The sequence below is a fragment of the Sarcophilus harrisii genome, chromosome 1 (genome assembly GCF_902635505.1).
Source record: "Sarcophilus harrisii chromosome 1, mSarHar1.11, whole genome shotgun sequence".
Taxonomy (NCBI): domain Eukaryota; kingdom Metazoa; phylum Chordata; class Mammalia; order Dasyuromorphia; family Dasyuridae; genus Sarcophilus; species Sarcophilus harrisii.
The window spans coordinates 292,339,315-292,353,692 of record NC_045426.1 but is presented as its reverse complement, the minus strand read 5'-3'; the positions used below and the strand labels follow the sequence as shown (position 1 = coordinate 292,353,692).

The 14,378-nt window shown below is 33.3% G+C and overlaps 1 protein-coding gene across 2 annotated transcripts in view; it reads left to right on the top strand.

Moving 5' to 3' along the window:
• The window catches only part of MCC (MCC regulator of WNT signaling pathway), a 223,516-nt gene that overhangs the window by 71,079 nt on the left and 138,059 nt on the right, over positions 1 to 14,378 (top strand). The window contains exon 2 of one of the 2 annotated variants that reach the window (XM_031943721.1): positions 13,589 to 13,654. The exons of the other annotated variant lie outside the window; for it this stretch is intronic. The gene's annotated coding sequence lies outside the window, so the exon portion shown is untranslated. The remainder of the gene's footprint in view (positions 1 to 13,588; positions 13,655 to 14,378) is intronic. 2 annotated transcript variants of the gene reach the window in all.

The following is a 14,378-nucleotide window of genomic DNA, read 5'->3' as shown; positions in this document are numbered from 1 at the left end:
CACATGAGACACTGAGGAAAAACTAAAAACAAACAAACAAACAAACAAAAAAAAAAACAGAAAAAATATCCAAGAAAAGCAAGAAGAATATGAAAAAAAGAAAGTTAACCCACTAGAAAAGAAGATAGTCTCAAAGATGAAAATAATGCTTTGAAAATTAGAATTGGGCAAGGGCAAGTCAGTGAAGGTATGAAAAACCAAGAAATAACAAAAGAAATAATAAAGAATGAAAAAATAGAACAAAATGTAAAACATAAGAATAATGATATATCAAGAAGAAAGAATATAAGAATAATTGTACTGCTTTAAAGTTGTGACCAAAACCACTACACACCTCTCAGATGGGCTAAATTGACACGAAAAAATGATAAATGTGGGGAAATTGGAGCAATTTGGAACTAAGCCCAAAGGTTTATTTATATACATACCCTTTGATCCAGCAGTGTCTTTCCTGGGTCTGTCATAAAAAAGGGGAAAGGACCCACATGTGCAAAAATGTTTGTGACAGCCCTTTTTGTAGCAGCAATGAACTGGAAAATGACCGGATGTCCATTAATTGGGGAATGGCTAAGTTATGGCATATGAATATTTTGGAATATTGTTGTTATATAAGAAATAATCAATAGGCTGATTTCAATAAGGCCTGGAGAGACTTGCATGAACTGGTGCTAAGTGAAGTGAGCAGAACCAGGACATCATTGTACATGGCAACAACAAGATTATACAATGATCAATTCGGATGGACAGCCTAGTTTCAATGGACTTGTGATAGAGAGAGCCATCTATATCCAGAAAAAGGACTGTGGGAACTGAGTGTTTCACAACATAGCATTTTCACTCTTTTTGTTGTTCTTTGCTTACATTTTTTCTTTCTTATTTTTTTCCTTTTTGATCTGATTTTTCTTATGCAACATAATTGTGGAAATAAGTATAGAAGAATTACACATGTTGACTATATTATTGTTCTATAAGAAACAATCGGCAGTATGATTTCACAAAAGCCTGGAGAGACTTATATAAACTGATATTAAATGAAGTGAGTAGAACCAAGAGAACATTGTACACAGCAACAACTAATAATAAGTGATGATCAACTGTATTTGGACTTGGCTCTTTTTAACAATGAGATGATTCAGGCCAGTTCCATTAGAGTTGTGATAGTCATCTATATCCAGAAAGAAGATGATGGGGACTGAATATGGATCACAACCTGAGTATTTTTACTTGTTGTTTGCTTGCTTTTTTTTCTTTCTCTTTTTTTTCCTCTCTTTGATCTGATTTTTTCTTGTGCAGCAGCACAATAAATGTGGAAATATGTATAGAAGAGTTACACATATTTAACTTATATTGGGTTACTTACTATCCAGGAGAGGAGAGGTGGGCAGAAGGAAAGAAGAAAAATTTGGAACACAAGATTTTGTAGGAGTGAATGTTAAAAACTATCTTTGTCTATTTTTTGAAAATAAAGAGTTATTTAAAAATATATAAATAAAAAAAGAAAGTTGTGATCAAAAAAGAACTTTGACACAATAATGAAAAAAAAAATCTAAGAAATTTTCCTGGAGTGATAGAACATAAAGGGAAAATAGAAATAGGAAAAAATTCACTTATCACCACCTTAATGAGATCCTTTGTGGAAAACACATAGGAATATTATTGCCAAATTTTGAAACCCCCCATATCAAAGAGAGAATTTTTCAAGAAACAAGAATAAAACAGTTCAAATATACTGGAGCTACAATTAGAATTACACAGGATTTATCAGCAGCCACAATAAAAGACTGCAAGTCCTGGAATCATACCTACCTGGAATCAAAAGAACTAGACCTTTGGCCAAAAAGGTCATCCAGCAAAATTATCTATAATATTAAATGAGAAAAAAAAATGTACATTCAATTATTTTGCAGATTTTTTTAGGGCTTTCTGTCATCCAAACAAACTTAATAGAAAATTTAACATAAGAACTCAACTCGGACAAATCGTTTATGGGTTTTTTTTTTTTTAAACATTGGAAATGTATACCATATGTTTAAGATTGACAAAAAGAAGATTGGAGTAGAGTTAAGGTAAAAATAGTAAATATACAAATGTGGTGCAGAGGAAGAATACATATAGAGGTATTAGGGGAGGAGGGCTCATGTTCTGAAAACCTACTTACCTTGGGAATGGGTTAAATAAGTAACACTGCATATATATACTAGGAAGGGTAGAACATGCTCCAAAATCTATAAAGGAACAGGAGGAGAGGAATGGGCAGATCTGGAAACAAAGCCTCTGGGAAAAAGACAAGGGAGGGTCTATGGCATGGGGGGAGGTTAAGTAATTGCAAGGCAAATTAAGGAGCAGAATTAAAACTAAGGAGCAACAGGATAAGAGATAAGTGTGTGTATATTTGTATGTCTGTATCTTTTTTCATAAATATATTTTTATCTTAACTGTACCCTGGTTGGAGGTGGTGGTGAGAATGAAAGGGAAAAAGAAGACTAAAATAAAAAAGGTGAGCAGCAGCACAAAAAAAAAAAGAACAATTTATAAGGAAGTAAAGATACTCATGAATATAATTTCTTCTACTATTATATGTACTTTCTTGAACTGGTAATTTGTTGTTATCTATTTTAAATCCTCCCTGACATTCTGCTGGGCACATAATAATGATATGTCTTTTAAAATAATTTTGGTTTTTATTCTTTTTCTGTTTTTTTATAAAATAAATAAAAAAGAAATAAAGAAAGTGGCAAAATTTATCATCCTTCACGTAATCACTCAAAAGCAAAGGTTGTAATCATGATTTCAGACAAGGCTATGGTAAATGTAGATAATAAAATGTTACAGCTTTTATCTTTTATTTTATGTTTAAAGACACCATGCAAATCAATCCATGTTAATACTTAAAATCTATGCACACATAAATATCTAAAGGGGAAGTTAATTGAATTTGAAAGATTTATAGTCTTACTAACTATAAAAGTAGGTATCCTCAATATAGACTGTTGAAAGCTAGACAAATATAAATACAAGATAAATAAAGAAAGAAATCAAAGACCTGAACAGGTCTTCAGAAAAATTATAGGTGATAGACCTCTCTGTTGGTGCAGATGAGAAGAGAAAGGAATTAATATACTTTTAACTATACATGGTACATGAAAAGACAGAAATGAAGATATATCAAATATAATTCATTTATCACAATTCAATAAAATCACATTTGAAAAAGGACCCTTAAAGTAAACACAAAAATTAATTGAAGACATTATTATTATTAAGATATAAGAACCAGTGGATTAAGGAACAACTTAAAACAAACTCAAAAATTTCATTAAAAAACATAAAGATAATGAGATAGTATGCCCCAATTTATGAGATGCTAAAGCAATTCTGAGGGGAAATTTTCTATCTCTAAATATTTTCATCAAGAAAAAAAGAGAATAAATCAATGATTTGCACATTCAGTTAATTTACCAAAAAAACAAACAAAAAAACCCCAAAAAACTTTGAACAACCAGAAATCCAACTAAATTAGAAAGTAGAAATGCTGAAAATTAAAGAAGAAATTAATGAAATAGAAACAACAAAAAATTGAATTGATAAAATCTTGGGCTAATTTTTCAACAACAACAAAACTAATAAAATAAATAGTATCTAAATCAATGGTTATGAACAGGCTTAATGTCAGTTGAATTGTTGAAATTTAATGTTAGGACATTCTCAAGTCATTAAACAGCTTAAAAAAAAGAAACTTTACTTTGTATCCTTATTGCATATCCTTATTATGTTAGGGCAATGTCCCATAACTTCTGCAGATATCATAAATGTGTTTTAGGTACTTGTGTAGATTGATCCAGCCATAGTAGAGAGTAGTTTGAAAGTATGCCCAGAGTTATTAAACTTTGTGTAACCTTTGATATCTAGTAGACTTATATCTCGAAGAAATCAAAAAAAGAAGAAATGGACCTTTATGTGTTATAATAGTTATAGAACGCCCCCCCCCCACCCCCCCACCATGGCCAAGGCAATTGTGGTTAAGTGACTTGCCCATGGTCACACAGCTAGGAAATGTTAAGTATCTAAAGCCAGGTTTGAACTCAGGACTTCCTGACTTCAGGGCTCCGTTTGAATTTATAAAATTTTCTTGGTTTTAAAAAATTAGACTGCATATAACCATTGAATACTATGCAGAAAAATAATATGATACCTCTTCCCTATAATACAGCCAAGTAACAAAATTCTGCCTAGTCCTGGTTTTCATTAACAGATGTCCATGTTTAGAATATCTAGGGAATAAGTGAAATAAAATTATTTATTACTTATCTCTTTTGTGAGTCTGAATGGAATTGTGAAAGGGAAAGGCTTTTCTACCCTCTCTTTGCTTTATAAAGTAGTATAATTTATTTATAGTTACTAAAATATCTTCATATTTTAAACTTGCCTTTACCCTCATTTATCCCTCATTATTATAGAATAAGAGAGCTAAAACTAATTTGATATTGTGATGAAATAATTATTGTATACATAATTTCAAGGACTTCTATTCTTAGAGAACTAGAATGCAGTAAATTGTGCTAAGCCTACTTTAAACTTTCTTAGATTGTTTAGTTATTACATTGCTTAAGAGCTATAATTATGACCAATATTTTATTTTCACTGTATAGATTATATAATAGATACTTGAACTTCTTATCTGTTTTGATTCTGGATGAAGGACAGTTTTTAATATTACGTACATTCCTAAAAACTAGTGCATGTTTCAATATCAATCTTTTCTCTAGTACCTAAAACCTTATTCCTTTTCCATGGCTATTTAAATTATTGTTAAATTTTTAAAAATCATTTAACAAATCCCTACTATATACACTCCGCTGTGATAAATGATGAGAAAACAAGTATAACCATGCTCTCAGGACACTTAAATTCATAGATTTATTAATTATGGTACTATTTTATAAAACTGTTGTCTTAAATATTTTCCACTACATACTTTTGACTATCAATTTCCCCTATAAACATGCTATACTCATTTCTGCCTACATGCTTTTGTCTGTTATTACTCTTGACAAAATTCTGTCTCCTTTCTTTCACCTCCTCTTTTGTGAAGTCTTTTCTATCCTAGCCTCTCTTTCTGTACTCTTAAAGCATTTAAGTCTAACTCTCATGCAGTATGGCATATCTTTGGTGTGGCATTTCTGTTTTATGTATTTGTGGTGAACGAGATGGAGTGAGATCTCTCGAGACAGTTGTGAAAATCGAGTAAGGCTTCATCTACCCCAGAGTTGGAGTAGGCTTGAAGGTCCTTAGGCATTGATTCAAGGGTTATACCTAAGTCACTTTCGCGCTATTCTCCCATGACATCATTTTCTTCCTACCTAGATCAAATATGGGTAGCTATGCACTTACTGGCCAAAGTTCAATTTCCTGGGTAGTTCCCACATTTAGAATGTAAGACCTCAGCCAGTGGTGGGAGGGGTATTTGCATTAGGGATTATTTAAGTATCAAACCTATCCCAAAGGTGCCTCTTCCTTTCAATTGCACGTTCAACTGAAGGGATGCCGGCTTCTTGGTGAGGTTGATGATCTGTGATCCTTTTCCTTTGAATTCCTTTGATAATTTTCAGTCTATATTACAAAACTTTACAACATAGCTTTATTATCAGTATTAATTGTTATTGTTATCATCAGTATTAATTGTAGCTCTTCAGAACCAGGAACTCTCAGTATGTTTAGCCATTTAATGTAGTGAGGGGAACATAGGTTCAAATTAATGTTTGGTGTTGATAATTTTAAAAGAGATAGGGGAAAAATGTAGATAAGTTACTTGATTATGCATTTTGGTGTCTTAGAAGTCCTGAATGGAGCAAATCATTTGTCTGAAAAAATTCCTGCATGCTGTTAAGGCCCAATATTGTCACTACATTTCTTCCACTGATTTACCCTTCTATTAATGCTGAGCTCTATTGACCAGTCTTAGTGAAGTTACCAAATCAGATCAGATTATTCTTATTGGAAAAAAGAAGCTAAAAATCACAAAGAATTTTTTTTCTGAGTGTTTTATTATAAGCAGACTAGTTGAGTGAGGCCCATGCCTTTGAAATCCTGCCTCCTCTAAAATGTGACTGAGTTAACATTTCCAGAAGTCACTTAACTTTCTCAACACTGTGTGTGTAGATGCCAGCATCTTTTTGCTGGCTCTTCAGTTTTCTTGTTTGTACCTGTAAAATAATGTGGACTGAAGTGTTCTGATCAAAATATGTTGTCACAGGAAAAGATTGTGTATAGTATCTCTGCTATTGAATCATCCAAGCCTGCCAAAGCTGATAGTAGAGATAGTTCAGTTAGAATAGTTACCTGCATCCTAATGATGTAAAAAGACTTCTTTGGTCCTCTGATCTTTGTGGAGGGCCTGGGTCAGAAAATCCTGAATCTTCTGGTTCTGGCTCACCAACCTCCTCTCCCTCCCCCCCACCCTTAATTCACCTGAAGATCACTCTTTAGTTTCTAGCCTCTCCTGAGATAATCTCTACCCATAATTCATCTGGAAATTATTCTCTAGATCACCAACCACCACCCTTAATTCATCCAGAGATCAATCCCTAGCCCCAGGATACGGAAGACTAAATAAAATTAAAATCTGTCCCTCAATTCCCTGCTATCTCCTTACTCAGGATCCTGTGGAGCTGAGAACTCCTCAGTGTCAATAAACCCTCTTTTGCCAAACCTTGGAGACTGGGACTTCAACTTGTTTTATAAAACCTGCGACTCTGGCCTGGGGACCCCCAAATGCTGTTAGGGTTAGTGTCGCATCCCTCAACACTAATATATCAAAAAAAGGCAACAATTGCTTTGCTCTTAAGGGATTTGAGAACTTTTCAATGTGTAGGGAAAAACTTATTAGATCAGCTAATATAAAACACTTTTCAAAAGGATCTTTCCTATTTTGCCTGTAAAATAAATAAAATTAATAAACATATAGAAAATAAAAAAAAAATCCAGAAAATGAAAATGAATCTTTAAAAAACTTTTTCTTTCCTTTTGTTTTTTTAGTGTCCATTAAAATCTTCTCATGCAGGAAACCAGTACATTTGTTAATGTTTAAATTTTCCATCCTTTGGTAAGAGCAGATTGATCTTGATTTACTTTAGATGGAAAATCAATGACATTTAAAAACTGGAAAGAAATTTGAGGCCCTAATTATTAGCAACTATTTCTGAGGTATTTATGTAAGATGTGTATTCTATGTGGCTGAGTTACCACGCCCAGCTTTAGCTAAAATTGGACATATTGTTCTAGGAGCTAGAACTATTAGAGAAGCTCAAAGGACAAAGGACAAGTTCCATCCTGCTCTATTCTGATTGTCTTATCTGTTTTTTGGAATGAAGACTATCTTAATGAATCTCTACCAACTTAATTGAGGAATAAGATAAGGGCTGCAGGAGGGGCTTTGTGTGGAGAGGTGGAGGGGGAAAAGTGGGGGGGGGGGGGGGAGGTAAAGGAGATGAGGGGGTAGAACAATAATACACTAATGACTTGGGATTCTATATGATGTAATTAAAAAAGCAGACTAGTAGTTGAGAGGCTTGGGCTATAATAGTTGCTCTCTCACTTGACTGTATTACTTTGGGCAAGTCACTTTTGGTCCTTAGTTCACCTGAAAATGAGGCTTGTACTTAATTTCTTTTTTTTTTCTTTCTTTCTTTTCTTTCTTTCTTTTTTTTTTTTTTTTTTTTTGCTGAGGCAAAAAGGGGTTCAAAAAGTTGGGGTTCAGTGACTTGTCCAGGGTCACAGCTAGGAAGTGTTAAGTGCCTGAGGCCAGATTTGAACTCAGGTCCTCCTGACTTCAGGGCTGGTGCCCTATCTACTGCACCACCTAGCTGTCCCTGTTGATACTTAATTTCTAAGATTTGTTCCAACTTTCATATTATGCAAATATATATCCAAGCCCAAAGTAGATGAACCAATAATGGAGACCTGACTCCTATTTAATATTCACTTACCAATTAGTGTCATATTAGTTTCAATTGATCAAGGATGGACAGAAGCAACTACACCCAAAGAAAGAACACTAGGAAATGATTGTAAATTGCTTGCATTTTTGTTCTTCTTCCCGGGTTATTTATACCTTCTAAGTCCAATTCTCTCTGAGCAACAAGAAAACTATTCAGTTCTGCACACATATATTGTATCCAAGATCTACTGTAATCTATTTAACATGTATAGGACTGCTTGCCATCTGGGGAAGAGGGTGGAGGGAGGGAGGGAGGGGAAAAAATCGGAACAGAAGTGAGTGCAAGGGATAATGTTGTTTAAAAAAAAAAAAATTTACCCTGGCATGGGTTCTGTCAATAAAAAGTTATTTAAAAAAAAAATAAATAAATAAATAAAATGTTGAGTTCACGCTCATGAAGAAAAAAAAAATTAGTGTCATGTCATATCTGGATATACATGTAATTTGGACTATCACTTTCTATGGGGAAATACTGCTTTCAATCAATTAGCAGTCAATAAGAATTGAGTCAGCTTCTACTATTTGCTACCACTGTGCAAAGAATATTTTGAAGCTTACAAAGACACAAGTCAAACAATTTCTGACCTTAAGGAACTAATATCCTCTTATGAGAAGCAGCGTATACATATATAGATAAAAACAGAAGCTATTCAATAAATACATAATTATTTTCAGGCAGCATTGAAAGCTGGGGTAGGGATCATGGGCAGGCTTCAATTACTTGAATTGAGCTTTGAAGGGAGCTAATAATTCTAAGATTTAATGAAGAAGGAAGACATTCTAGGGGTTTCCTATGCAAAGACAGCATGGCAGGAAATAGATTGTTGTATAGAATAACTGCTAGTTTGGCTTAAAATAGAAAGTATATGAAGGGAAGTCATGTGTAATAAGCCTGGAATGAAAGTCCATCACTCAAATGTTAAGTACTTTAAATGTTTAATAGAGATATTTGTATTTTATCCTGAGCCATTGGTGTTTCATGGGGAGGGTTGGATCTATGTTTAAGATATCATTTTGGCAGCTATGGTCTGATTGGATTACAGAGGGGAAAACTTGAAGCATGTTGCTCTAGTCCAAATAAGAAATAATGAAAGCCCAAATTGGGGCGATAACTGAAAAAGTGGGGAGAAGGGAAAAGCTATTGGTTGTTTAGTCAATATAGAATCAAAATGACATGGCAATGCACTGGATAAGTTGTATGGAAGAGAAGGGTCACAGAGGGTTGAGTTTACTTTTTATTTTTCTTAGGTGCATGTCAAATTTTATAATTGTTATAATAAAAAGTTATATTAAAAAACAACATCCTGAAAATCTAGCAGTTCATCGAATGCCCATTTTGTTATTGTTGTTCAGTATCCTGCAGGGTATGATTCTTTTGACTGCAACCCCAGTTCTTTTGCTCTTCCATATATAATGGTCTATGATCTTTGTTGTAGCTGCTGCTAGGTCTTGTGTGATTCTATTGTGGCTCTGTCATATATGAATTTTATTTTCTTGTTGCTCATAACATTTTCTCCTTGGAGAAACCAATGGAGGTTTTAGAATTTGGCTATGATATTCCTGTCGGTTTTCTTTGTAGAATCTCTTTCAGGTGGTGATAAGTATATATATTTTTTCTATTTCTACTTTCCTCTCTTGTTCTAATGCGTCAGGACAATTTTCCTTAATTATTTATTAGAAGCTTCTTGTTTTGATTGTAGCTTTTAGGTTGTCCTGTTTTTCTTATTTTTCTCTTTTTGATCTGTTCATTAGTATTTATTTTTATAACATTCATTTAAAATAACTTTTGTTTCAAATGCCCTTCTTTGCTCTACTCCCTTCCTCAATTGAGAAAGCAAGCAATATATCAATTATGAATGATAACATTAATTTTTTCTTTATCACTCATTTAATTTTTAAGCATTTTTTGATCTTTTTTTTTTTTTTTTTTTTTTTTTTTAGCTTTTCCAGGAATTGGGCTTATTTCCAGTTTACAGTTTTCTTTCAGATTTTATAGCTGTTTTCATATTATTATTTTCTTGAGTTTGTCTTTTTTTTCCTTTTCACCATAGTAGCTTTCTTTGGTCAAATTCTCTTTTTGTTATTTTGTGTTGCTTGCTTATTTTCCCAGCCCATTTCTTTGAACTTTATGTTAAAATTAGGATCTGCTCACCTTGGGCTGATCCAAGTTTCAGGCTTTTTCCCCCCTGATATTTTCAGTCAGTTTGAAAGTTTTCAGGGTTTCCAAGTGTTAAGTCCAGAGAATTGTCACTGCTCTCCTGGACTATGATTTGGTCCTTCCTCAGCAAGGTCCTCTACTTCTTTGTAGCTATTAGGGCTCTTTTCTGTCTTGGAACGTGACAAGGGCTCTTGCTCCCTTGAAACCCCAAGTGCTCCTCTCTGCTCTACTCCCTTATGAATATATAAGAGCTACTTGCTGGGATAGAATGGAGAAGAATACTTGTGGTCTCAGGGGAGTAGAGGCCTATAGGTAAAGGCTTTACCAAACAGCTCCAGCTCCTGTACCCTATACGAATACAGGGGTTTCTTGTAATCTTTTTAAACAGTTGTGTAATTTGCATACTACCTTTGGGCTAAGAAGTCCTGAAGCCAAGCTGCTCTTGCTTCTATTGTAGCTATCTCCTAGGCCCACCAGCTGCTGCTGCTGCATGAGCTCAAGGCTAAATTACTCCACTTCCATGTCAGAAATCTCTCTTTCTGACCCTCCTATTTAACTTTGGCTGGAAAAATAACTCTAGATTTGATTTTGTTGACTTTGCTACTACAGAATTCAATTCAGGGCAATATTTTAAAGTTTTTTAAAGGAGAATATTGGGAGAGCTGCATTGTGGGCCTTAATCCTCTACTCTGCCATCTTGGTTCCACCTTTTTCTCTATAATATATTTTAAGCACTTATTTAAAGAATGGAAATGAGGAATGGATTAAGTATAAATTAGAAGAGAATTATTAATAATAAACTAAGAGAATGGAAGCTGACTCTAAATTGGTTCTTGAGATTTCTATCTTTGCTGCCTTGATGAAGCCAAAACTTCATCACCTCAGATTTATAGCATATCTTCTATTTTGAAGAAATTTACTACAGTGCTTCAGCATTAAGGAATCTATATAGTTTGAATTTTCCAATATTTCTTGATTATTCTGCTCTTGAATTGAATTAATTTAGATAAGTTTTAGAACATCCCCAAATAAAATAGCCTTTGTAAGATATCTAAATATACTTCACTTACATTAAGGTCTGTAAGATTACAAACTGGCCAAGACATTTTTCTTGTTTACTTAAAAGTTTAGTTGAGATTATATACTCCTTCTGAATTAAGAGAATTATGTTCGGGATGAAGACACCTACCCAAATTGACTACTCAGAGATCACTCATAAAAAGCAGAATATTTGTTAGAATCTTGAGAAGTAGTTCATCTCATTCTGTGAGCTGAAGCTCACAGCAGGAGAGCCATTCCTTTGGTCACAGTTTTTATACATTTCAGACAAAGAACCCCCAAAATCCTGCCCTCTTTATGTTGTGATTGGTTACATAAATCTCTCTTTCCCTATTTGGTCAGTGGAATGCAGTAGATAAGGTGATGTATAGCTTCTTTGGCACGTATACTTTTTTAATCCCTTCTTTGGGCAATAGAATGTAGTTCAGGCCTTATCTAAAGTCACATGAGAACAAAGGAGCTGAAACTGAGGCCTTAAGACTTCACTTAATTTAACTAACAGTCTCTGATCAATATGTGCTTGATCTGTAAGTTCTTCACCTTTTCCACACAATTATATGGCAGGAAAAAAAAATCATGAAACTAATCTTAGTTTATTTCATTTTCTTCTTTCTCTTTCATGGAAAAATATATTTTTGTTGCTCATCAGCTTTTTTTTTTTTTTTTAACCCTCATATTTGCTTATCTTGTGTTGTAACTATAATCTTAAAATGACCACCAAATATTTACAAAACTCCAAACAAATCTTTTTGATGTACTTTTAAAAAAATCTTGTTTTTAGCAAGTGAAACTATAATTCTGACTAACTATTTGAACACTAAAAAAAATTTTTCATTTCAAGATATTCTTTCAGGAAGTGACCTAACACATTTTAAGGATAAATGGAAAGGAAAGAAAATGGGTAAAAAGGTAAAGGGAGGTTGTTTTTTTTGTCTGATGTGGAAATTTAACATTAATATAATGATCATTAGATAGTGCTTTTTATATCTGGTTTGTTACTGCTACTAATACCTGTTATATTCTTTCACCCTCTCAAACACCATTTTAGTTTTTCTTTTAATAATCAGTATGGTTTAGTAGGTTTCAAGAAACATCCATTTATTTTCTTAGCAGCATTATGTCTATATATTTATTTGCCTTTGTGTGGGATGCAAAGACCCTAACTTAAATTGACTGCTCAAAGGCATCTCAAGGTACCAATAGAAAGTTTCTTTCTTTCAGTTCTTGTGAGAAGCAGGACAATCCCTCACCAGAAAGTCTGGAGCAGGAAAGCCAATTTTACAGAAGTAAGGAGTATAGTTGTATAGCCAGGTTTACAGAAACCCCTTTCAGCTACTCACCTCCTAATCTTTTCTAAAAATCATTGGCCAACTTGATCCTTATTCCTTGTCTTTGGAATACCAGTGGGCCTTTGTGTGTTGATTAAGCAATAAATGTTTCAAAATGTTATTAAGAAAAGGATTCTGTTTTGCTTCAAAGGTAAGTAATCAATTAAGCAAGAGGAGTTGAAGGTTTCTAAATTACTTAAGCCAGTAACCAAGGGCAATATTTCAGGCATTCTTAAATAAATCAGATAGGAATGGCTAGGTTGGAGATTTCTCCAGGCCATTAAACATTTGGTCAGGTTTAATACTCTATGAGAAACAGTTGAGCAAGGGATCAAGAAGGTTATCTCAAATATTCTCCTGGAAGAGCAAGTCTTTGGTCTTCTTCCAGAGCCTAATAATTAAACGGAACATTAGTGCTGAGTTTGACTACCCAAGATAATTATTCTGAGAAGTCCTCAGTTTCCCTTTTCACTCACTTTGTTTCTTGCAAGACAAAAAGGTGGATTAAGATTTAGGTTATTTTGTAACTACTTTATTTAAATAAAGTACTTTTGAATAAGCTGAACAGGCTTAGAAATATTGCTGGTAAATGGTTGAAAATTATATCTTAATTGTATTCCCTTGTAGACCCCAGGAATTGAATTGTACTTCTTAAACATTTAATTTGATAAAGGAAATCTGTATCTTTAAAGAGACCCTGTTAGGTAGTATTAGGACTTGGTTCACATATCAATTATGTTATTATTGTTTTTTTGCAAGTATTGCTAAACAATCTTATGTAAATTACAAAAAACAAAACAAAACATTTTCTGCTAAATTCCCATGTGTTTTATTTTTTTTGGGGGGGGGGTGGAGTAAACTTATCTTTTTAATGATGTATGCAAATATATATATATATATACATATATATATATATTATTATTACTATGATCCCTGACCACATTATTAATGTTATCAGAATATGGCATAAAAGACTAGCAGTAAATAAGGTAAAATGAGTGTGGAAGACTTCTTCCTGTTGACCTTCATCCACTTTTGATCTTCTAGTGACAGATAACTGAAGGCGTGAAATAACTGCACAGAATTTAAAGGATCTGACAGTATTCCTGAAAAGTAAGTGATATTCAGCCTGTTATCCCTCCCCCCCCAAAAAAAAAAAAATTACATGGAATAGAAAAGCAAGCGCTTTATCCCTAAATCTTTAGGAAGAACCAATAGCAGCTTCAAAGGTGGTATTTTAAAAATCTCATTATCTTAGCATTTAATTGATTTTGCTTCTTTGGCAAAGTTAATTCCAAATGTGAAAACTTTCAGACATTCAAATAAATAGCTCATCTGTAATTTTAAGAGTGTGAAAAGTTATGGGAATTGTTCATAGTCACATTTATCATGTGACTTGATACCAGGTTTTAGCAACTTCAGGTATTCTAGGATTGGTGGCTTTCTGGAATTTTATATATACTCATTAAAAAAAAATAAAGGTACATAAGAAATAATATATAATGCTAATATCTAGTGATTCTTCATATTAATTTATATCCTATTTTATATCAGGTTTCATATATCTATGGCTTTTGTAATTTTTTTGTTGAATATTGGTTACTGTGCTGTTTTGTTAAAGTCTTGGAAAATGAATCTTCATTCTAGTGAATAAAGAAATTTTATTATAGTATTCTGTAAATTACATCTACTTAGGGAATATTCTTTGGTCCTTGGAGAAGGTCAACAAAATTAAGACACAGAATACTCTGGTCTGAAGAATGCTGAAAACTTATTGATATGAGATTAGTCTCAGTGGACACATTGTGCTGTCACAAGCAGGAGCACATCCAACTGT